This window comes from Monodon monoceros, unplaced genomic scaffold (genome assembly GCF_005190385.1).
Source record: "Monodon monoceros isolate NGI ecotype Baffin Bay Population unplaced genomic scaffold, NGI_Narwhal_1 Super_Scaffold_16, whole genome shotgun sequence".
Lineage (NCBI taxonomy): Eukaryota > Metazoa > Chordata > Mammalia > Artiodactyla > Monodontidae > Monodon > Monodon monoceros.
Window position 1 is genome coordinate 34,060,168 of NW_021703772.1, and position 23,233 is coordinate 34,083,400.

Consider the following 23,233-nt stretch of genomic DNA (forward strand, 5'->3'; position numbering starts at 1 on the left):
ATAATTTTTATAATTAATAATTTTTATAACCGAGAAGCATTTGCATCAAAACGAGAGGTCTCAATAGTAGAGTTAACCACTACAAACCTAGAATGATTACATGGACGTCCTCCACCATATCACACATTTGAAGAACCCACTTATGTTAAAGTAACTAAATAAGAAAGAAAGGAATCAAACCCTCTTTTACTGGTTTCAAGCCAATACCATTATGTCTTTCTCGTTAAGTGAGATATTAGTAAATTTTATATAACTTTGTCAAAGTTAAGTTATAGGTGAAAACCCTGTATAACTCTTTGGCACATCCTTTTCAACTTAGGCTTTCAAAATGCAACATCACCTATTATAGAAGAACTTCTACACTTCCATGATCATACATTAATAATCATATTTTTAATTAGCTCCTTAGTCCTATTCATTATTTCACTCATATTAACAACTAAGCTAAGACATACAAGCACAATAGACGCACAAGAAGTGGAAACAATTTGAACAATCTTACCAGCCATCATCCTAATTTTAATTCCCTTGCCATCACCATGAATTCTTTAAATGATAGACAAAATTAATAATCCCTCTCTGACTATAAAAACTATAGGACACCAATGATATTGAAGTTATGAATACACAGACTATGAAGACTTAAATTTTGACTCATATATGATTTGTACTTCAGATCTAAAACCAGGAGAGCTGCAATTATTAGAAGTAGATAACCAAGAAGTTCTACCCATAGAGATAACAATCTGAATATTAATTTCTTCCTAAGATGTTTTACACTCATGAGCTATTCCTTCATTAGGCCTAAAAACAGATGCCATTCCAGGACGCTTAAATCAAACAACCCTTATATCAACACCACCAGGCCTATATTATGGACAATGCTCAGAAATTTGTGGATCAAATCATAGCTTCATGCATGTCATCCTTGAATTCATTCCACTTAAATACTTCGAGAAATGATCCGCATCAATATTATAAATTCATTAAGAAGCTAATTAGCTTTAACCTTTTAAGTTAAAGACTGGGTGTTAAATCTACCCTTAATGATATGCCACAACTAGACACATCAACGTGGTTTATTACTATTTTATCAATAATTCTAGTTCTATTCATTATATTCCAACTAAAAAGTTTTAAATATATTTATACTTCAAACCCAGAATTAAAATATACTAAAACACAAAAACAACTCACCCCTTGAGAAGCAAAATGAATGAAAATTTATTTGCCTCTTTCATTAACCCAACAATATTAGAACTTCCTGTTTTTGTATTAATCGTTATATTCCCAAGTATTTTATTCCCCACACCTAACCAACTAATCAACAACCACATGATTTCTATTCAACAATGATTAGTCCAACTTACATTGAAATAAATAATAGCTATTCACAACCACAAAGGACAGACCTGAACACTAATACTTATATCACTTATCCTATTTATTGGATCAACGAATTTACTAGGACTCTTACCACATTCATTTACACCCACTATACAACTCTCAATAAATTTAGGTATAGCAGTCCCTCTGTGAGCAGGAACTGTAATTACTGGTTTCTGCCATTAAACAAAAGCATCCTTAGCCCATTTTTTACCACAAGGACCACCAGTTCCTCTTTATTCAGGCAATAGCCTTAGCTGTATAATTAACAGCTAACACTACAGCAGGACATCTATTAATTCATTTAATTAGGGGAACAACTCTGGCACTACTAAATATTAGTACCACCACAGCCCTCATTACATTTATTATCCTTGTTTTACTTACTATGCTCAAATTTGCTGTTGCCCTAACTCAAGCTTACGTATTCACCTTACTAGTAAGTCTTTACTTACATGACAACACATAATGACCCACCAAACCCATATCACATAGTAAATGCCAGTCCCTGACCCCTTACAGGAGCTCTCTCAGCCCTTCTAATAACATCAGGCCTAGTAATTTGATTTCACTTTAATTCAATAATATTATTATCATTAGGTCTATTAACTAATACCTTAACAGTATACCAATGATAACAAGATATTGTCCGAGAAAGCACTTTCCAAGGCCGCCATACACCAGTCGTTCAAAAATGACTTCAGTATGGAATAATCCTATTTATTATTTATTTCAGAAGTCTTCTTTTTTACTGGCTTTTTCTGAGCCTTCTATCACTCAAGTCTTGCTCCTACACCTGAATTAGGTGGATGTTGACCACCAACAGGTATCTGTCCTCTAAATCCACTAGAAGTGCCACACCTTAATGCCTCAGTCTGATTAGTTTCCGGAGTATCCATCATCTGAGCCTACCACAGCCTTATAGAAGGAAACTGTAAGCATATGCTCCAAGCTCTTTTTATTACAATTACCTTAGGTGTATACTTTACACTTCTACAGGCCTCAGAGTACTACAAAACACTTTTTACAATCTCAGACAGGGTATATGGCTCAATTTTCTTCATAGCTACAGGACTCCACGGTCTGCCTATAATTATTGGCTCTACTTTCCTAGTGGTCTGCTTCTTAGGCCAGTTAAAATTCCACTTCACTTACAATCATCACTTCAGCTTTGAAGACACTGCCTGATATTGACATTTTGTAGATGTAGTATGACTGTTCTTTTATGTGTCTATTTATTGATAAGGATCTTATCCTTTTAGTATTAAATACTACGTTGATTTCTTATCAATTTGGTATAATCTGAAAAAGAATAATAAATCTTATAAATGATACTAAGTATAGCACTAGCCTCACTACTTGTATTTACTGCATTCTGACTCCCTCAATTAAATATTTATACAGAAAAAACAAGTCCCTATGAGTGGGAGATTTGATCCCATAGGATCGGCATGCTTACCCTTTTCCATAAGTTTTTTCTTAGTAGCTATAACATTTCTTCTCTTTGACTTAGTGATTGACCTCCTTTTTACCTTTATCCTGAGCATCCCAAGCAAATAATCTAAAAACAATACTTGTTGTAGCGCTATTCCTAATCCTACTACTAACAACAAGCCTGGCTTATAAATGAACCCAAAAAGGACTAGAATGGACTGAATATGATAATTAGTTTAAGCTAAAATAAATAATTTTGACTCATTAGATTGTAATCAAGTTCATAATTATCAAATGCCTTTAGTATATATAAATATCATTATAGCATTTACAGTATCTCTTATGGGATTATTAATATATCGATCTCATGTAAGATCCTCACTCCTCACTACTGTTCCTAGAAGGAGTAATATTATCACTATTTATTATAGTAACACTAATAATTTTAAATATACACTTCACCCTAGCTAGCATATATTATACCTACTATATAGCAGGCACCATGCTATAAATCATTAACAATGATATACTGTAGATGGGTACCATATTGATAAGCTTTTTATGTTTATCATTTTATTTAATCCTTATAACAAAGTAGGCATTGTTATTTTATACAGTTTGCAGATGAGGAAACTGAGGCTCAGTAAGATTAGATAAGGGAGTTGGAATTTGGACCTAAAATACATATGATCAACCACCTTCTCCTGCCCACCTGACCTTGAGTAACTAAAAATGTATTAGTGAATGTAGCTGACAGAAAGTGGGGAATTACAATACATCTATAACACTAGATGTGTGCACAGGGTACCTTGGAAGCATCCTGTGAAGAATGTACCTAACAGGGACCTGGGGCAGGAGAGGGAAGGTAGGTATGGGTAGTGAAAGGCCTTTTTAACCAAAAAGTGTGATTCAGTGAGATATTCGGTTGGCCAAAAAGTTCATTCAGGTTTTTCTGAAACATCGTATGGAAAAACCCGAACGAACTTTTTGGCCAACCCAGTAATATATGTAAAATATTTACCAGTGCTTTGCCAACTTATATTGTGTTGGTTGAATTGAACTGAACCCTAATAGCATGACATTCCCAGGACCATTCAAGCAATTCATATTGTGAAAAGACCAATGAGCTAGAGAAATGAAGATTTTTATGTCTATTCCAACTCAAACTATTTTGACAAAGACAAATTTATCAAAAATATGCAGCCCTAAGGGTCTCCAAGGGACTCACTTAGAGACTCCTCAGTAAAGTACAAGCCATCCCCTAAATGACAGAGTACTAAGGTCTTTAATCATAGTTGTTCATCTTCTTTACCATAATGTATGCATCTTGAGAGCTAAGAGTTTGTGTGTCTTGTATTCCCAGTATCTAGAACAATGTCTGGAACCTAGACAATTGACAAATACTTTTTGAATGAGTACCTACTATGTGCCAGGTACTGTGGATACAAGAATGAAAAGAATGTAGCTGTCGACTTCAAAGACCTTATAGCCAGGTGGAGGAAAAAGACTTACTTGGAGTAAACCATTATATTACAGTAACGTAATTGGTATAAAGGAGATAAGTTTACAAAGTACAGTACGCATCAGCAAAGAGCACTGACAGATTAAGATGACCTGTCAGCTGGCTTAAGATTTGTCTTGACTCCATTTTAACTGTGGCACCTTAGGTGACTTGTCACATTACCACCACAGCAATATCCTTTACAACTGATCATGTGACCATTGTCTTTACTAGATTGGGGCAAGGTATTTGTCCCACTCATCGTTCTATTTTCTGACACCTAACACGGTGGTACAAAGTAGTCAACTGATAGGTGTTGTGTTTTGTTTATGTTTAAACCATGTGGTTTTTTGGCTTATTCCGTTACCACTAATAGTTTCTGTCTACCAAGTGCTCTATGACTTTCCCCTAAAGGTGTTGGTAGTGTTAGGCAAATGCTCACAAGTATACTCTAAATATATTTTCCTACTCCCAGGGATACTACACTCCTCACTCCCTATAAGATCACCTGCAGCCAAGGCCAAAGGCCACCTATGGACTTGGGGAACTGCATGTTATAACCCCTCAAGGATCTAGACTGAGGGCAGTCAAGACCTATATAGGGGGAGGGTTATTGAACTCAGCTAAAACCCTGAAAATGATAGGTATATTTCTTTGTTAGAAACACACACAGATATGTACACACACACACACACACACACACACACAATTTATGTAATTGAAATACAAAATTTCACCACTTTAAAATATATGCAGAAGAAGAAAACAAAAGATAAATGGGGGATAAAGGAAAAAGATTTATCATAGCATTAGGGAGAGGCATGGCAACTAACGAAAGGACAGCCTTCATATATACCAACATGGTATCAGTACAAGCAGAAAGTTGATCTTCTATCTCAAACCCCCATTCCCACCCCTGGGAAAAAAAGGTGGTGCACTCTGATTTCCCCATGTGGTAGGACTGAACAGGCAGCCAATCTTCTGTCTCTACCCAGGAGAAGAAGGTAATGCTCCAATTTTCCTGCTAGGATAGTGTTGTGGGGCTAAGCTGTGAGCTGATCTTTCATCCCCAGCCTGGTGAAAGAGGCAATGCTGTGATTCTCCCATCAGGGTCAAGTAGCCAGCTACACCCCTATCTGCACTTAGTTGCAATAAGATTTAATGAGGCTGTGCAGTGTGGTCCTAATCAGCATTAGACTTCATCCTCTTCACTGTCAGGAGGATCCACTGGGGAACTGAGCCTCCACCCCACCTGGTGTCAATGAGGAAAAACTAGGTGGTGAGAGGCAGGCTACATGGCACTTTGCTTCTCCCTTTTTACTCCTTGTTGTCAAGGGGCCTAGTGAAGAAATGACCTTACACCCACACTTGGAAGCAAGAGATGATTCAAGTAGCTGCCCCACTTTCACTGGAAAGATGCCAACTGGGCAGGGGGGAGGTGTTCAATGTCCATCCCACCTGTTTGCAACAAGTTAGTGTGAGTCACTGCCCCATTTTTGCTGGGGTGGTGTCAGGGGAGCCTAGTGGGATACCAAACATGCACACCCACCTGGCTGGCCCCATGCTACATCTCAACAGAGTGACTGCCTGCTAAAAAAAATATTTCAAAAGATCCAGAGTCTTATAAGATCCAAAGTGTCCAGAATAAGATTGAAAATCACTTGTCATGGGCTTCCCTGGTGGCATAGTGGGTAAGAATCCACCTGCCAATGCAGGGGACACGGGTTTGAGCCCTGGTCCGGGAAGATCCCACATGCCGCAGAGCAACTAAGCCCGTGCCCCACAGCTACTGAGCCTGCACTCTAGAGCCCACAATCCACAACTACTGAAGCCCACGCACCTAGAGCCCTTGCTCCACAACAAGAGAAGCCACCGCAATGAGAAGCCCGCACACCGCAACAAAGAGTAGCCCCCGCTCACCGCAACTAGAGAAAGCCCATGCACAGCAATGAGGACCCAAGGCAGCCAAAATAAATAAATAAATTTATATATTAAAAAAAAAAGAAAATCACTTGTCATACCAACAACTAGGAAAACCACAACATCAATGAGAAAAGATAATGAACAGATGCCAACACCAAGATGAGTCAGATGTTGAAATGATCTAAAAGAAATTTAAATAACCACCATAAAAATGCTTCATCATCAGTCATAAATTCTCTTGAAACAAATGAAAAAACAAAAAATTATCAGCAGAGAAATACAAGTTATAAAAAAGACCAAATGGAAATTATATAATTGAAAAAGACAATAACGAAAATTAAAATCTCATTGATTGGGCTCAGTAGTGGAGTGGAAATGACAGAGGACAGAAGTAGTGAACTTGAAAAAATATCAGTAGAATTCACCCAATCTGAACAACAGAACGAAGATAGACTGAAAAAAAATAAACAATTTCTGGGATCTGTGGAACAGTAACAGAATAGTTAACATTCATATTATTAGAATCCCAGAAGTGGAGAGGGTAGGGAGGAGGAGGAGAAAGAGAAGAAGGGAAGGAGAAATTATTCAAAGAAATAATGGCTGAAAACATCCCAACATTGGTGGAAAACATAAACCTATAGATTAAAGAAGCTGAGCAAAGCCCAAAGAGGATAAACCCAAAGAAATGCAAGGCATCATTACACTTCTAAAAATTAAAGAAAAACTTTCTTGAAAGCAGCCAGAGAGAAACAATGAAAACTGTAGGGAATAGAAACCTACCAGGGAATACCTATTTGAATGACAGTGATTTTCTCATTTAAAATAATGGAAGCCAGAGGATGTGGCACAATATTTTTCATGTATGAAAAGAAAAGAACTGGCAACTGTAAATTATATACCCAGCAAAAATTCAGAAGTAAAGGGGAAATAAAGACATTCTCAGACAAAGGAAAAGTAAGAGAATTTGTTTGTAGCAAACATACCCTTGATGAATGCCTAAAGGAAATTCTCTAAAAAGAAAGAAAATGATAACAGAAAAAGGACTGGAACTACAGAAAGAAAGAAACATCAGAATGGGCAAATATTGGAGACTATCCTAATTCTCAAGAGTTTTTAAATAATATGTGATGAGTGAAGCAAAGGTTATAACACCATCTGCTGTAATGTGAAATGTAAGTAGGGGAAATACTTAAGACAGACAATTATTTTTTAAAAGTAGGGAGGATTAAAGTGCCTAAATGGAAGTAAGATGTCTATACTACACTCAAAGGGGTAAAATATCAATACCAGTACGTTGTAATAAGTTAAGTGAAGATATTATAATACCGAGCACAACCACTAAGAAAACTGTAAAAAACAATATACTGGGACTTCCCTGGTGGTGCAGTGGTTAAGAATCTGCCTGCCAGATGACATGATACTATACATAGAGAATCCTAAAGATGCTACCAGAAAACTACTAGAGCTAATCAATGAATTTGGTAAAGTAGCAGGATACAAAATTAATGCACAGAAATCTCTGGCATTCCTATACACTAATGATGAAAAATCTGAAAGTGAAATTAAGGAAACATTCCTATTTACCATTGCAACAAAAAAGAATAAAATATCTAGGAATAAACCTACCTAAGGAGACAAAAGACCTGTATGCAGAAAATTATAAGACACTGATGAAAGATATTAAAGATGATACAAATAGATGGAGAGATATACGATGTTCTTGGATTGGAAGAATCAACATTGTGAAAATGACTCTACTACCCAAAGCAATCTACAGATTCAATGCAATCCCTATGAAACTACCACTGGCATTTTTCACAGAACTAGAACAAAAAGTTCACCATTTGTATGGAAACGCAAAAGACCCTGAATAGCCAAAGCAATCTTGAGAAAGAAAAACGGAGCCGGAGGAATCAGGCTCCCTGACTTCAGACTACACTACAAAGCTACAGTAATCAAGACAGTATGATACTAGCACAAAAACAGAAATCTAGATCAATGCAACATGATAGAAAGCCCAGAGATAAACCCACACACATATGGTCACCTTATCTTTGATAAAGGAGGCAAGAATATACAGTGGAGAAAAAACAGGCTCTTCAATAAGTGGTGCTGGGAAAACCAGAGAGGTACATGTAAAAGTATGAAATTAGAACACTCCCTAACACCATACACAAAAATAAACTCAAAATGGATTAAACACCTAAATGTAAGGCCAGACACTGTCAAACTCTTAGAGGAAAACATAGGCAGAACACTCAATGACATAAATCACAGCAAGATCCTTTTTGATCCACCTCCTAGAGAAATGGAAATAGAAATAAAACATAAACAAATGGGACCTAATGAAACTTAAAAGCTTTTGCACAGCAAAGGAAACCATAAACAAGACGAAAAGACAACCCTCAGAATGGAGGAAAATATTTGCAAATGAAGCAACTGACAAAGGATTCATCTCCAAAATGTACAAGCAGCTCATGCAGCTCAATATCAAAAAACAAACAACCCAATCCAAAAATGGGCAGAAGACCTAAATAGACATTTCTCAAAGAAGATATACAGATTGCCAACAAACACATGAAAGAATGCTCAACATCATTAATCATTAGAAAAATGCAAATCAAACCTACAATGAGGGGCTTCCCTGGTGGCGCAGTGGTTGAGAGTCCGCCTGCCGATGCAGGGGACACGGGTTCGTGCCCCGGTCTGGGAAGATCCCACATGCCGCGGAGCGGCTGGGCCCGCGAGCCATGGCCGCTGAGCCTGCGCGTCCGGAGCCTGTGTTCCGCAGCGGGAGAGGCCACAACAGTGAGAGGCCCGCGTACCACACACACACACAAAAAACTACAATGAGATATCATCGCACACCAGTCAGAATGGCCATCATCAAAAAATCTACAAATAATAAATGCTGGAGAGGGTGTGGAGAAAAGGGAACCCTCTTGCACTGTTGGTGGGAATGTAAACTGATACAGCCACCATGGAGAGCAGTATGGAGGTTCCTTAAAAAACTAAAAATAGAACTACCATACGACCCAACAATCCCACTACTGGGCATATACCCTTTGAAAGCCATAATTCAAAAAGAGTCGTGTACCAAAATGTTCATTGCAGCTCTATTTACAATAGCCAGGACATGGAAATAACCTAAGTGTCCATCAGCAGATGAATGGATAAAGAAGATGTGGCACATATATACGATGGAATATTAGTCATAAAAAGAAACGAAATTGAGTTATTTGTAGTGAGGTGGATGGACCTAGAGTCTGTCATAGAGAGTGAAGTAAGTCAGAAAGAGAAAAAAAAATAACATATGCTAACACATATATATGGAATCTAAGATGAAAAATAAAGGTCATGAAGAACCTAGGGGTAAGACAGGAATAAAGAGACCTACTAGGGAATGGACTTGAAGATATGGGGAGGGGGAAGGGTAAGCTGTGACAAAGTGAGAGAGTGGCATGGACATATATACATACCAAACGTAAAATAGATAGCTAGTGGGAAGCAGACGCATAGCACAGGGAGATCAGCTCGTGCTTTGTGACCACCTAGAGGGGTGGGATAGGGAGGGTGGCAGGGAGGGAGACACACAAGAGGGAAGAGATATGGGAACATATGTATATGTATAACTGATTCACTTTGTTATAAAGCAGAAACTAACACACCATTGTAAAGCAATTATACTCCAATAAAGATGTTAAAAAAAAGAAAAAAAGAATCTGCCTGCCAATGCAGGGGACACAGGTTTGATCCCTGGTCCGGGAAGATCCCACATGCCACGAAGCAACTAAGCCCGTGCGCCACAACTACTGAAGCCTGTGCACTTAGAGCCCATGCTCTGCAACAAGAGAAGCCACCTCAATGAGAAGCCCACGCACTGCAACGAAGAGTAGCCCCTGCTCACTGCAGCTAGAGAAAGGCTGCGCATGGCAACGAAGACCCAACACAGCCATAAATAAATAAATAAACAAACCAAAAAAACCCCAAAACAATGTACTGAAAAACTATAAACCAATGTGGAATCCTAAAAACTATTCAAACAACCCACAGGAAGGTAAGGAAAGAGAAAATAAGGAATGAGAAATAGAGGAAACAAATAGAAAATAAATAACAAAATGGCAGACTTAAGTCCCAACATGTCATTGATAACTGATATGGAAATTTAGTAAATGATAAATGGTCTAAATACACCATTTAAAAGACACAGTTGAGAGAGAGCAACTAAGATGGCAGAATAGAAGGGCCCGAAGTTCACCTCCTCTCATGAGCACACCAAAGTCACAACAATCTGCAGAATAACCATCGTTGAAGAAGACTGGGGACTTCTCTTGTGGTCCAGTGGTTAAGACTCCACACTCCCAACGCAGGGGACCCAGGTTTGATCCCTGGTCAGGGAACTAGATCCCACATGCCGCAACTAAGAGCCTGCATGCTGCAACTAAAAGATCCTGAATCCCACAATTAAAGATCCCACAAGCCTCAGCGCAGAACCTGTATGCCACAACTAAGACCTGGCACAGCTAATTAATTAATTAATTAAAAGAAAAAATTAAAACCTACCAGAAAAGACCCTCTACATCTAAAGACATAAAGATGGAACCACAATGAGACTGGTAGGAGAGGCGGACTCTAGATATAATCAAACCCCATACCCTCCAGGTAGGTGACCCACAAACTGGAGATAATTATATTACAGAGGTTCTCCCACAGGAGAGTCCTGAGCCCCATGTTAGGACCCTCAGCCCAGGGGTTTGGCACCAGGGAGAGGAGCTCCCAGAGCATTTGGCTTTGAAGGCCAGTGGGGCTTGATTGCAGGAGTTCCACAGGATTAGGGGGAACAGAGACTGCCCTCTTAAAGGGTGCACACAAAATCTCACATGCACTGAGAACAAGGGCAAAAGCAGTAATATGAGAGGAGCCTGAGCCAGACCTACCTGCTGGTCTTAGAGGTCTTCTGGGGAGGCAGGGAGCAGCTGTGGACCACCATGGGGATATAGACACTGGTGGTCGATATATCAGGGGGCATTCATTTGCACGAGTTCTCCTGGAGACAGACATTTTGGCACCAAGACCTGCCCCAGCCAACAGCCTGCAGGCTCCAGTGCTGTGATGCCTCAGGCTAAACAACAAACACAGCCCCACCCATCAGCAGACAGGCTGCCTAAAGACTTCCTAAACCCAAAACTGCCTCTACATATGCCCTGAGACATGACCCTGCCCACTGGAGGACCAAGACCCAGCCCCACCCACCAGGGAGCAGTCACCAACCCCTCCCAGCAGGAAACCTGCACAAGTCTCTAGACAAGCCTCACCCACCAGGAGGCATACACTAGGAGTAAGAAAACTACAGTCCTGCAGCCTGCAGACGGAGTCCACAAACTCAGGCTGGACACTGCCCGGGGACCAGCTGGCCCCTGGCCTTTGGGTGACGAGAGAGGAGTTCACTGCTGGGACACATAGGACATCCCCTACAGAGGGCCACTTCTCCAAGGTTGAGAAACATAACCAACCTACCACATACATAAAAATACAAATAGCAATTTACACAAAGGAATATATTTCAGACGAAGGAACAAGATAAAACCCCGGAATAAGAACTAAGTGACATGGAGATAGGCAATCTAACCAAAATAGAGTTCAGAGTAATGATCGTAAAGATGATTAAAGAACTTGGGAGGAGAATGGGTGCACAGAGAGAGAAATTAGAAGTTTTTAACAAAGAATTAGAAAATATAAAGAACAACCAAACAGAGTTGAAGAATACAATAACTGAAAGGAAAATACACTAAAATTAATCAATAGTACACTAAATGAGGCAGAAGAACAGATCAGTGAGCTGGAAGACAGAGTAGTGGAAATCACTGCTGCCAAACAGAAGAAAGAAAAAAGAATAAAAAAGAAATGACAGTTTAAGACAACAGTTCTGGGACAACATCAAGCACACTAATATTTGCATTAGAGGGTTCCCAGAAGGAGAAGAGAGAGAAAAAGGGCCTGAGAAAATATTTGAAGAGGTATTACCTGAAAACTTCCTTAACCTGAGGAAGGAAACAGTCACCCAAATCCAGGAAGTGGGTAAGAGTTCCATACAGGATAAACCCAAGAAGGAACACACCAAGACACTATTAATCAAACTGACAAAAAATAAAGACAAAGGTAAAAATTAAAAGCAACAAGGGAAAAGCAACAAATAATATACAAGGGAATCCCCATATGGTTATCAGCTGATTTTTCAGCAGAAACTGCAGCAGAAATTGCAGGCCAGAAGGGAGTGGCACAATGTATTTAAAGTGATGAAAGGGAAGAACCTACAACCAAGAATACTCTAACCAGCAAGGCTCTCGTTCAGATTTGACAGAGGAGTTCAAAGCTTTACACACAAGCAAAAGCTAAGAGAATTCGGCACCACCAAACCAGCTTTACAACAAATGCTAAAGGAAATTCTCTAGGCAGAAAATAAAAGGACACAACTCGAAACAAGAAAATTACAAATGGGAAAGCTCACTAGTAAAGGCAAACATGCAATAAAGGTAGGAAATGATCCATACACAAATATGCTATCAAAACCAGCAATCATGAGAAGAGGAGAGTACAAGTGTAGGATATTGGAAATGCATTTGAAATTAAGAGGCCAGCAACTTAAAACAATCTTGGATATATACAGACTGTTATATCAAAACCTTATGGTAATTGCAAACCAAAAATCTACAATAGATACACACACACAAAAGAAATAGCAATCCAAACACAACTCTAAAGATAGTCATCAAATGACAAGAAAAGAGAACAGAAGAGGAAGGGAAGAAAAAAGACCTACAAAAACAAATCCTAAACAATTAACAAAATGGCAATAAGAATATACATATCAATAATTACCTTAAATGTAAATGGATTAAATGCTCCAACCAAAATATATAGACTGGCTGAATGGATACAAAAATAAGACCCATATATATGCTGTCTACAAGAGACCCACTTATGTGGTAGATATATACAATGGAATATTACTCAGCCATTAAAAAAAGAATGAAATAATGCCATTTGCAGCAACATGGATGGACCTAGAGATTATCATACTACGTAAATCAGAGAAAGAGAACTATCATATGATATCACTTATATGTGGAATCTAAAAAGATGATACAAATGAACTTATTTACAAAACAGAAACAGACTCACAGATATAGAAAACAAATTTATGGTTACCATAGAGGAAAGCTGGGGGAGGGATAAATTAGGAGATTGGGATTAACATATACACACTACTATATATAAAGTAGATAATCAAAAAGGACTACTGTACAGCACAGGGAACTCTACTCAATATATTTTTTTTTTTTTTTTTTGCAGTTCGTGGGCCCCTCACTGTTGTGGCCTCTCCTGTTGCGAAGCACAGGCTCTGGACGTGCAGGCTCAGCGGCCATGGCTCACAGGCCCGGCCACTCCGCAGCATGTGGATCTTCCTCGACCAGGGCACGAACCCATGTCTCCTGCATTGGCAGGTGGACTCTCAACCACTGCACCACCAGGGAAGCCCTCAATATTCTTTAATAAGCTATATGGGAAAAGAATCTGAAAAAGAATGGATATATGTATAACTAAATCACTTTGCTATACACCTGAAATTAACACAACATTGTAAATCAACTACACCCCCATTAAAAAATAAAAATTAAATTAAAAAAATAGGGAATTCCCTGGCAGTCCGGTGGTTAGGACTCATTGCTGTCACTGCCAGGGCCCCAGGTTCAGTCCCAAAGTTAGTAGAAGGAAAGAAATCATAAAGATCAGAGCATAAATAACTGAAATAGAGATGAAGAAAACAACAGAAAAGATCAATGAAACTAAAAGCTGGTTCTTTGAAAAGATAAACAAAATTGATAAGCCTTTAGCCAGACTCATCAAGAAACAAAGGGAGAGGGCTCAAATCAATAAAATTAGAAATGAAAAAGGAGAAGTTACAATGAACACCACAGAAATACAAAGGATCATAAGAGACTACTATAAGCACCTAAATGCCAATAAAATGGACAACCTGGAAGAAATGGACAAATTCTTAGAAACATACAGTCTCGCAAGACTGAACTGGGAAGAAATAGAAAATTTGGACAGACCAATCACAAGTACTGAAATTGAAACTGTGATTTAAAAACTCCCCAAAAGGGGCTTCCTTGGTGGCGCAGTGGTTGAGAGTCCACCTGCTGATGCAGGGGACACGGGTTCGTGCCCCGGTCTGGGAAGATCCCACGTGCCGCGGAGCAGCTGGGCCCGTGAGCCATGGCCGCTGAGCCTGCGCGTCCGGAGTCTGTGCTCCACAACGGGAGAGGCCACAACAGTGAGAGGCCCACGTATGGCAAAACAAAAAAACAAAAAAAAAAACCTTAAAAACTCTCCAAAAACAAAAGTCCAGAAGCAGATGGCTTCACAGGCGAATTCTATCAAACATTTAGAGAAGAGTTAATACCTATCCTTCTCAAACTATTCCCAAAAAATTGCAGAGGAAGGAATACTTCTGAACTCATTTTATGAGGCCGCCATCATCCTGATACCAAAACCAGACAAAGATATTAAAAAAATATATAGGCCAATATTACTGATGAACATAGATGCAAAAATCCTCAACAAAATACAAGCAAACCAAATCCAACAATACATTAAAAGAATCATGCGCCATGATCAAGTGGGATTTATCCCAGGGATGCAAGGATTTTTCAATATCTACAAATCAATCAGTGTGATACACCACATCAACAAATTGAAGGAAAAGTCCGTATGATCATCTCAATAGATGCAGAAAAAGCTTTTGACAAATTTCAGCACCCATTTATGATAAAAACTCTCCAGAAAGTGGGCATAGAGGGAACATACCTCAACATAATAAAGGCCATATATGACAGATCCACAGCCAACATCGTTCTTAACAGTGAAAAGCTGAAAGCATTTCCTCTAAGATTAGGAACAAGACAAGGATGTCTACTCTTGCCAGTTTTATTCAACATAGCTTTGAAAGTCCTAGTCACAGGAATCGGAGAAGAAAAAGAAATAAAAAGAATCCAGATTGGAAAAGAAGAAGTAAAACTGTCACTGTTTCCAGGTGACATGATACTATACATAGAAAATCCTAAAGATGCTACCAGAAAACTACTAGAGCTCATCAATGAATATGGTAAAGTTGCTGGATACAAAATTAATATACAGAAATCTGTTGCATTTCTATACACTAACAATGAAAGATCAGAAAAAGATATTAAGGAAACAATCCCATTTACCATCACATCAAAACGAATAACATGCCTAGGAATAAACCTCCCTAAGGAGGTAAAAGATCTGTCTCTGAAAACTATAAGACACTGATGAAAGAAATTGAAGACAGAAAGATATACCATGTTCTTGGATTGGAAGAATCAATATTGTTAAAATGACCATACTACTTAAGGCAATCTGAAGATTCAATGCAATCCCCATCAAACTACCAATGGCATTTTTCACACAGGTAGAACAAAAAGTTTTTAAATTTGTATGGAAACATAAAAGATCCCAAATAGCTGAAACAATCTTGAGAAAGATGACTGGAACTGGAGGAATCATGCTCCCTGACTTCAGACTCTACTACAAAGCTACAGCAATCAAAACAGTATGGTAATGGCACAAAAACAGACATAGATGAATGGAACAGGATAGAAAGCCCAGAAATAAACCCACACACTTATGGTCAATTACTCTATGACAAAGAAAGCAAGGATATACAATAAAGAAAATACAGTCTCCTCAATAAGTGGTGCTGGGAAAACTGGACAGCTACATGTAAAGAATGAAATTAGAACATTCTCTAACACCAAACACAAAAATAAACTCAAAATGGATTAAAGACTTAAATGTAAGACCAGATACTATAAAACACCTAGGGGAAAATGTAGGTGGAACACTCTTTGACATAAATTGCAGCAATATGTTTTTGGATCCTTCTCTCAGAGTAATGGAAATAAAGATAAAAAATAAACAAATGGGACCTAATTAAACTTATAAGCATTTGCCCAGCAAAGGAAACCATAAACAAAACAAAAAGACAATCTATGGACAGGGAGAAAATATTTGCAAATGCCATGACCAAAAAGGGATTAATCTCCAAAATATACAAACAGCTCATTCAGCTCAATAACAAAAAAACAAACAACCCAATCAAAAAATGAGCAGAAGACCTGAATAGACATTTATCCAAAGAAGACATACTGATGGCCAAGAGGCACATGAAAAGATGCTCAGCATCACTAATTATTAGAGAAATGCAAATCAAAACTACAATGAGGTATCACTTTTCACCAGTCAGAATGACCATCATTAAAAAGTCTATGAATAATAAATGCTGGAGAGGGTGTGGAGAAAAATGAACCCTGCTACATTGTTGGTGGGAATGTAAATCGATACAGCCACTATGGAGAATAGTATGGAGGTTACTTAAAAAACTAAAAATAGAGCTACCATACGATCTAGCAATTCCACTCCTGGGCATATATTGAGAGAAAACTCTAATTTGAAAAGATACATGCACCGCAGTGTTCATAGCAGCACTATTTACAATAGCCAAGACATGGAAGCAACCTATTTGTCTATCAACAGATGAATGGATAAAGAAGATGTGGTAGGTACAGATATAAAATGGAATATTACTCAGCCATTGAAAAGGATGAAATAATGCCATTTGCAGCCACATGGTTGGACCTAGAGATTATCATACTAACTGAAGTAAGTCAGAGAGAGAAAGACAAATATCATATGATATCACTTATATGTGGAATCTAAAAAATGATACAAAGGATCTTATTTACAAAACAGAAATAAACTCACAGACATAGAAAACAAACTTATGGTTACCAAAGGGGATAGTGTTGGGTGGGAGTGAGATAAGTTTGGAATTTGGGGTTAACATATACACACTACTATATATAAAATAGGTAAACAGCAAAATCTACTGTATAGCACAGGGAACTATACTCAATATCTTGTAATAACCTACAATGGAAAAGAATCTGAAAGATTATATATATATATGTATGTATGTATGTATGTATAACTGAATCACTTTTTGTACACTTAAAACTAACACAACATTGTAAATTAACTATACTTCAATTAAAAAAAAAAAGACAGGGCCTTCCCTGGTGGTCCAGTGGTTGAGAATCCTCCTTCCAATGCAGAAGACACGAGTTCGACCCCTGTCGGGGAACTAAGATCCCACATGCTATGGGACAGCTAAGCCTGCACACCACAACTAGAGAGCTCGCATGCCGCAATTACAGAGCCCACGCGCTCTGGAGCCCATGTGCCATAACTAGAGAGAAGCCCGCACACCACAGCTAGAGAGAAGCCCACACACCACAACTAGAGAGAAGCCCACACACCACAACGAAAGATCCCGCATGCCACAGCTAAGACCCAACACAGCCAAAAAAAAAAAAAGACAGTTGGCAGTGTGAATCAAAAACATAATCCAACAACATGTTGTCCACAAGAAATTAACTTCAAATATCAGTGCAATGACATATGTAAACTAAAAGCAAAAGAATGGGAAAAGATGTGACTTCAAAATTTAATCATTAGGGCTTCCCTGGTGGCGCAGTGGTTGAGAGTCCTCCTGCCGATGCAGGGGACACGGGTTTGTGCCCCTGTCCGGGAAGATCCCACATGCCGCGGAGCGGCTGGGCCCATGAGCCATGGCCGCTGAGCCTGCGCGTCCGGAGCCTGTGCTCCGCAACAGGAGAGGCCACAACAGTGAGAGGCCCGTGTACCGCAAAAAAAAAAAAAAAAAATATATATATATATATAAGTTATTAAATGCAACAAGGGCTATATTAATATCAAATAAAGTAGATAGACTTACTTGCAAAGAAAATTACTAGAGATAAAGAGGAATGTTATATAATAATACAAGTGTCACTCCACCAGGAAGACATAACAATACTAAAGTAACAAAGCATGACATTACATGATAGAGCTGAAAGAGGTAATAAAATCCACCCATATATTTGGGGATGTCAACACCTCACTCTCAGTAAATATAGAACTACTAGACAGAAAATCAGCAAGAATATAGAACACCTTAACAACACAATAAACCAACAGGATCTAACTGACACTCTATCCAACAATAGCAGAGTACACAGTGTTTTCAAGTGCCCATGGAACATTCACTAAGATAGGCCACATCCTGGACCATAAAACCAAGTTCAACACATTTAAAATAATTAAAACTATATGAAGTGGTGCTGTCTGACCATAATGGAATATAGGGAGTTCAAGGGATTTGGGGGCTGATCAAGGAAAACCATTTGACCAGGAGGTGGCAGTAGCACACACAGCTTTATTTGAGTGACACTTCGACAGGTTTGCATGTGGGGGAAGTTTCTCACGGCATGAGACCATCTAGAGGCTACCGCACAGAGGCCAATACTCGGAGAGAAAGACAAGGACATTCCTAGAGGAGAGGGATATCAGAGAGAGGGTTACATCTCTAGGTGATTTCACTCAGCAGCCTGGAAGGGAGTCTCTGGGTCAGGAACCCCAAAAGGCAGCAGAGTCTTGGGGTCTTTATAACCCCAGGGTTTATTTTACCTATGGCTAGTATATGCTGGGCACAGTTTCTTGAGTATATAAAGCAGGCAGGCTCTAAATAGTTAAAAAATCTGCTTATTTGGTTGTGTTTAAAATAATTGGATGTGTACAAATTTTATTCTGGTGCTGGCAGACTTTTGAGCTAATGGGTCTCAGCCTGCTGTGAATAGGTAAACAACCTGGGGTGGGTGGGGTGGCAATACACAGAGGCCATCTTTGTCTTGCATACAGAACACAGAATCAAATGAGAAATCAATAACAGAAAGACAACAGGAAAATCTCCAAACACTTGGAAATTTTAAAACACACTTCTAAATAATCCCTGGGTCAAAGAGGAGATCTCAAATGGAATAAAAAATACATAGAATAAAAATGAACATATAACATATCAAAATTGTTAAGACAGTTAAAACAGCAGCACTGAGAGAAATGTATAGCACTAAATGCATACATTGGAAGAGGAAAACTTTCAAATTAATAAGCTAAGCTCCCACACCTCAAGAGCTTAGAAAAAGAAGGAGCAAAATAAATCCAAAAAGATGAATGAAGGAAATAATAAAGAACAGAGAGGAGATGGATGAGGATGGGCTTCCTCTCATGGGGTCAGGCATAGACCTGACTAAGGTGCCAGCTGTTCAACAGAACAGAACGGTGGCATTTCTAAACCAATTTGTGCTACACAGTGTACAGTTTCTCAACCGATTTTCTACAGTTTGTGAGGAGAAACTGGCAGACCTTTCTCTTTGTATCCAGCAAATTGAAACAACTCTCAATATTTTAGATGCAAACTTGTCATCTATCCCAGGGCTAGATGATGTCACGTTTGAAGTATCTCCTATAAGTGTCACTAGGATCACAAATGAAACACATTCTGAAACCACTTCAGAGCAATCACAGCAGAACAGTTTACAAGACTCTGGACCACAGGAAAGTGAAGTAACACCAGAAAATATCTTAACTGTAGCCAAGGATCTAAGATATGCCAGATATCTCAAAATGGGTAGGTATTCCAGTGATGGCAGTAAGAAACAAAATGATATCAGAAGGACTAGACCCAGATCTTCTAGAGAGGCCAGATGCTCCAGTGCCTGATGGTGAAGGTGAAAAAAATATAGAAGAAAGTTCAGACAGCAAATCTTCTTTTAGTGACTAAGCTTAATTTTTATAACAATTACATATACATGTGTTGGTACACATTTACATTCTATAAGAAAGAGAGCCTGAACTTTAACTCAGTCATAAAAACACCACATGCCTACATATCCACCACCAAGCTTCCTCTATGTTAATAAATAAATAAATCATTTATAATAAAAAAAAACAGAAATCAGTGAAACTGAAAATTTTAAAAAAATAGAGAAAAATCAATGAAACAAAGAAAGCTTGTTCTTCAAAATAATCCATAAAATTGATAAATCTCTAACAAGACTGACAAAGGTAAAAAGAAGATGCAAATCACCAAAATCAGGAATGAAACCTGATATACCACTACATACATATATGCAACCATTAAAAAGATAACAAGGAAATACTACAAAAATTTTTATGCTCATAACTTAGAAGAAATGAACCAAGTCCAGAAAACCACATACTAAATCAAGATGAATTAAACTGAATAGTCCTGTAGCCATTAAAGAAATTGAATTGGTAATTTAAAAGTTCCTGGAAAAGAAATGTCCAGGCCCAGATGGTTTCACAGGAGAACTTTACTAACGTTAAAAAAAAACCAAAACACTAATTTTACACAACCTATTCTGAGAGAGAAGAGGAAGGAACACTTTCCAACTCATTTTATGAAGCTAGTATTACTCTGATACCAAAACAAGATAAAGACATTACCAAAAAAAGAAAACTACAGACTAATATCTCTCATGAACTTAGATGCATAAATCTTCAACCAAATATTAGCACACCAATACTGTAATGTATAAAAAGAACTATATACAATGGCAAATGGTAAGTATTTCAGGTGTGCAAGGCTGGTTCAGCATTTGAAAATCAGTCCATGTAACCTATGATACCAACAGAATAAAGGAGAAAAATCATATGATCATATCAATTGATACAAAAAAAGTTCTTCACAAAATTCAACACCCAATCATGATGTAAAACTCTCGACAAGGTAGTATTAGAGGGTAAATTCCTCAACTAGATAAAGAGCATCTACAAGACCTCCATATTACATTATACTTAATGGTGAAAGACTGAAGGTTTTCCTTCCAGGATCAGGAACAAGGCAAGTATGTCTGCTCTTATTATTCTTTTTCAATATAATACTGCAAGTTTTAGCCATTGTAATAGAGCAGGAAAGGGGAATAAAAGTCACACAGATCGGAAAAGAAGAAATCAAACTGTCTCTATTTTCAGATGAAAAAGTTATCTATGTAAAATAGCAAGGAGTCTACAAAAAAACCTACAAGAACTAGTAAGTGAGTTGAGCAGTTTAAAGGATAAAAATTCCAAATGCAAAAATCAACAGCATTTTAACACTCAGCCATAAAAAAGAATGAAATAATGCCATTTGCAGCAACATGGATGGACCTAGGGATTATCATACTAAGTGAAGTAATGCAGGCTGAGAAGGACAAATATCATATGATATTGCTTATATGTGGAATCTAAAAAAAATGATACAAATGAACTTATTTACAAAACAGAAATAGATCCACAGACGTAGAAAAAAGATTTACAGTTACCAAAGGGGAAGGTGGAGGGAGGGATAAATTAGGCATTTGGGATTAACATATACACAGTACTATACATAAAATACATAAGCAACAAGGTTCTACCATATAGCACAGGGAACTATACTCAATATTTTATAATAACCTATAAGGGAAAAGAATCTAAAAAAGAATATATACACACACACACACACACAAATGAATCACTTTGCTATACACCTGAAACTAACACAACATTGTAAATCAACTATACTTCAATTTTTAAAAATCAGCAGCATTTCTACATACTAACATGAACATGTGGAAACAAAAATTTTAAACACAATAACATTTATAGTAACTCCAAAGAAAACTAAATACTTTTAAATCTAACAAAGCATGTACAGGATCTAGATGATAAAAATCACAAAATGTTGACGGAAGAAGTCAAGGACCTAAATAAATACACATACCATATTCATGAATTGGAAAACAACATAGTAAAGATGTCAGTTCTCCCCAGATTGACCTATAGATTTAATGTAATTTCTATCTAAATACCAGCTCTTTGTAAATATAGACAAGATCATTCTAAAATGTGTATAGAAAGGCACAGCTCCTAGAATAGCTAAAATCATCTTTAAAAAGAAGAAAATGGGAGGAATCACTTTACCTAATTAAGGCCTACTAGCTACAGTAATCAAGCTACAGTAATCAAGAGTCAAGATAGTGTGGTATTAGAGGAGAGAGAGACACAAAGATCAATGGAACAGAATAGACATCCCTGAAATAGACCCACAAAAGTATGCCCAACTGATTTTTGACAATGATGCAAAAGCAATTTAATGGAGGAATGATAGCCTTTTCAAGAAGTAGTGCTGGAGCTATTGCACATCCATGGGCAAACAAAACCAAACCTTGACCTAAGTCTCTTACCTAAAATAAAAAACAGTAATAAATTTAAGTGCTGGTGAAATGTAGAGAAATTGCTGATGGGAATTTTAAATTTTATAACCACTCCTGAAAACAGTTTGGTAGTTTCTCAAAAAACTAAATATGCAACTGCCATGTAACCCAACAATTATACTCTTGGGCATTTATCCCAGAAAGATTAAGTCTTATGATCACACACACAAAAACACCGTGAACACAAATATTTATAGCAGCCTTATTCATAGTAGCCAAAAAGTGGAAACAACACAAATGTTCTTTAATTGGTGAACAGCTAAATAAACTGTGCTACCTCCATGCCATGGAATAATACTCAACGATACAAAGGACCTTTGATATATACAACAACCTGGATGAATTTCCAGAGAATTATGCTGAGTGAAAAAAAGCCAATCCCCAAATATTATATGCTATATGACTTCATTTATATGAAATTCTTGAAATTACAAAATTATAAATGTAGAACAAGTTAGTGGTTGCCAGGCATTAAGTAGGAGGTGGATACAGGAAAGAAATGGGTGTGACTCTAAAAGGACATTAGGGATCCTTGTGGAAATGTCTGCATCTTAACTGTACAATGTCAATATCCTGGTTGTGATATTGATATTACATCGTTTTGCAAGATGTTACTGTTGAGGGAAACTGGATAAAAGGTACATGGTCAAGAGTTTAATTTTTTTTAAAGAAAAAGAAAACTTACCTTAAATATTTTTCTTAAGGGTGGTAGTCAGACCTGTATATGACAGATAAAACTAAATTAAGT

General features: G+C 37.8%; 1 protein-coding gene, 1 long non-coding RNA gene and 1 pseudogene across 3 annotated transcripts in view; 2 read left to right on the forward strand and 1 right to left on the reverse strand.

Annotated features, from left to right (window-relative positions):
- Positions 1 to 23,233, forward strand: part of C2CD6 (C2 calcium dependent domain containing 6) — a 148,031-nt gene that overhangs the window by 109,981 nt on the left and 14,817 nt on the right.
- LOC114896779 overlaps positions 1 to 23,233 on the reverse strand; it is a 65,934-nt gene that overhangs the window by 34,830 nt on the left and 7,871 nt on the right. For both annotated transcript variants that reach the window (XR_003793920.1, XR_003793919.1), the window contains exon 2: positions 23,171 to 23,203. This is a non-coding gene — a long non-coding RNA (uncharacterized LOC114896779). The remainder of the gene's footprint in view (positions 1 to 23,170; positions 23,204 to 23,233) is intronic.
- LOC114896778 lies at positions 19,273 to 20,041 on the forward strand (annotated as a pseudogene).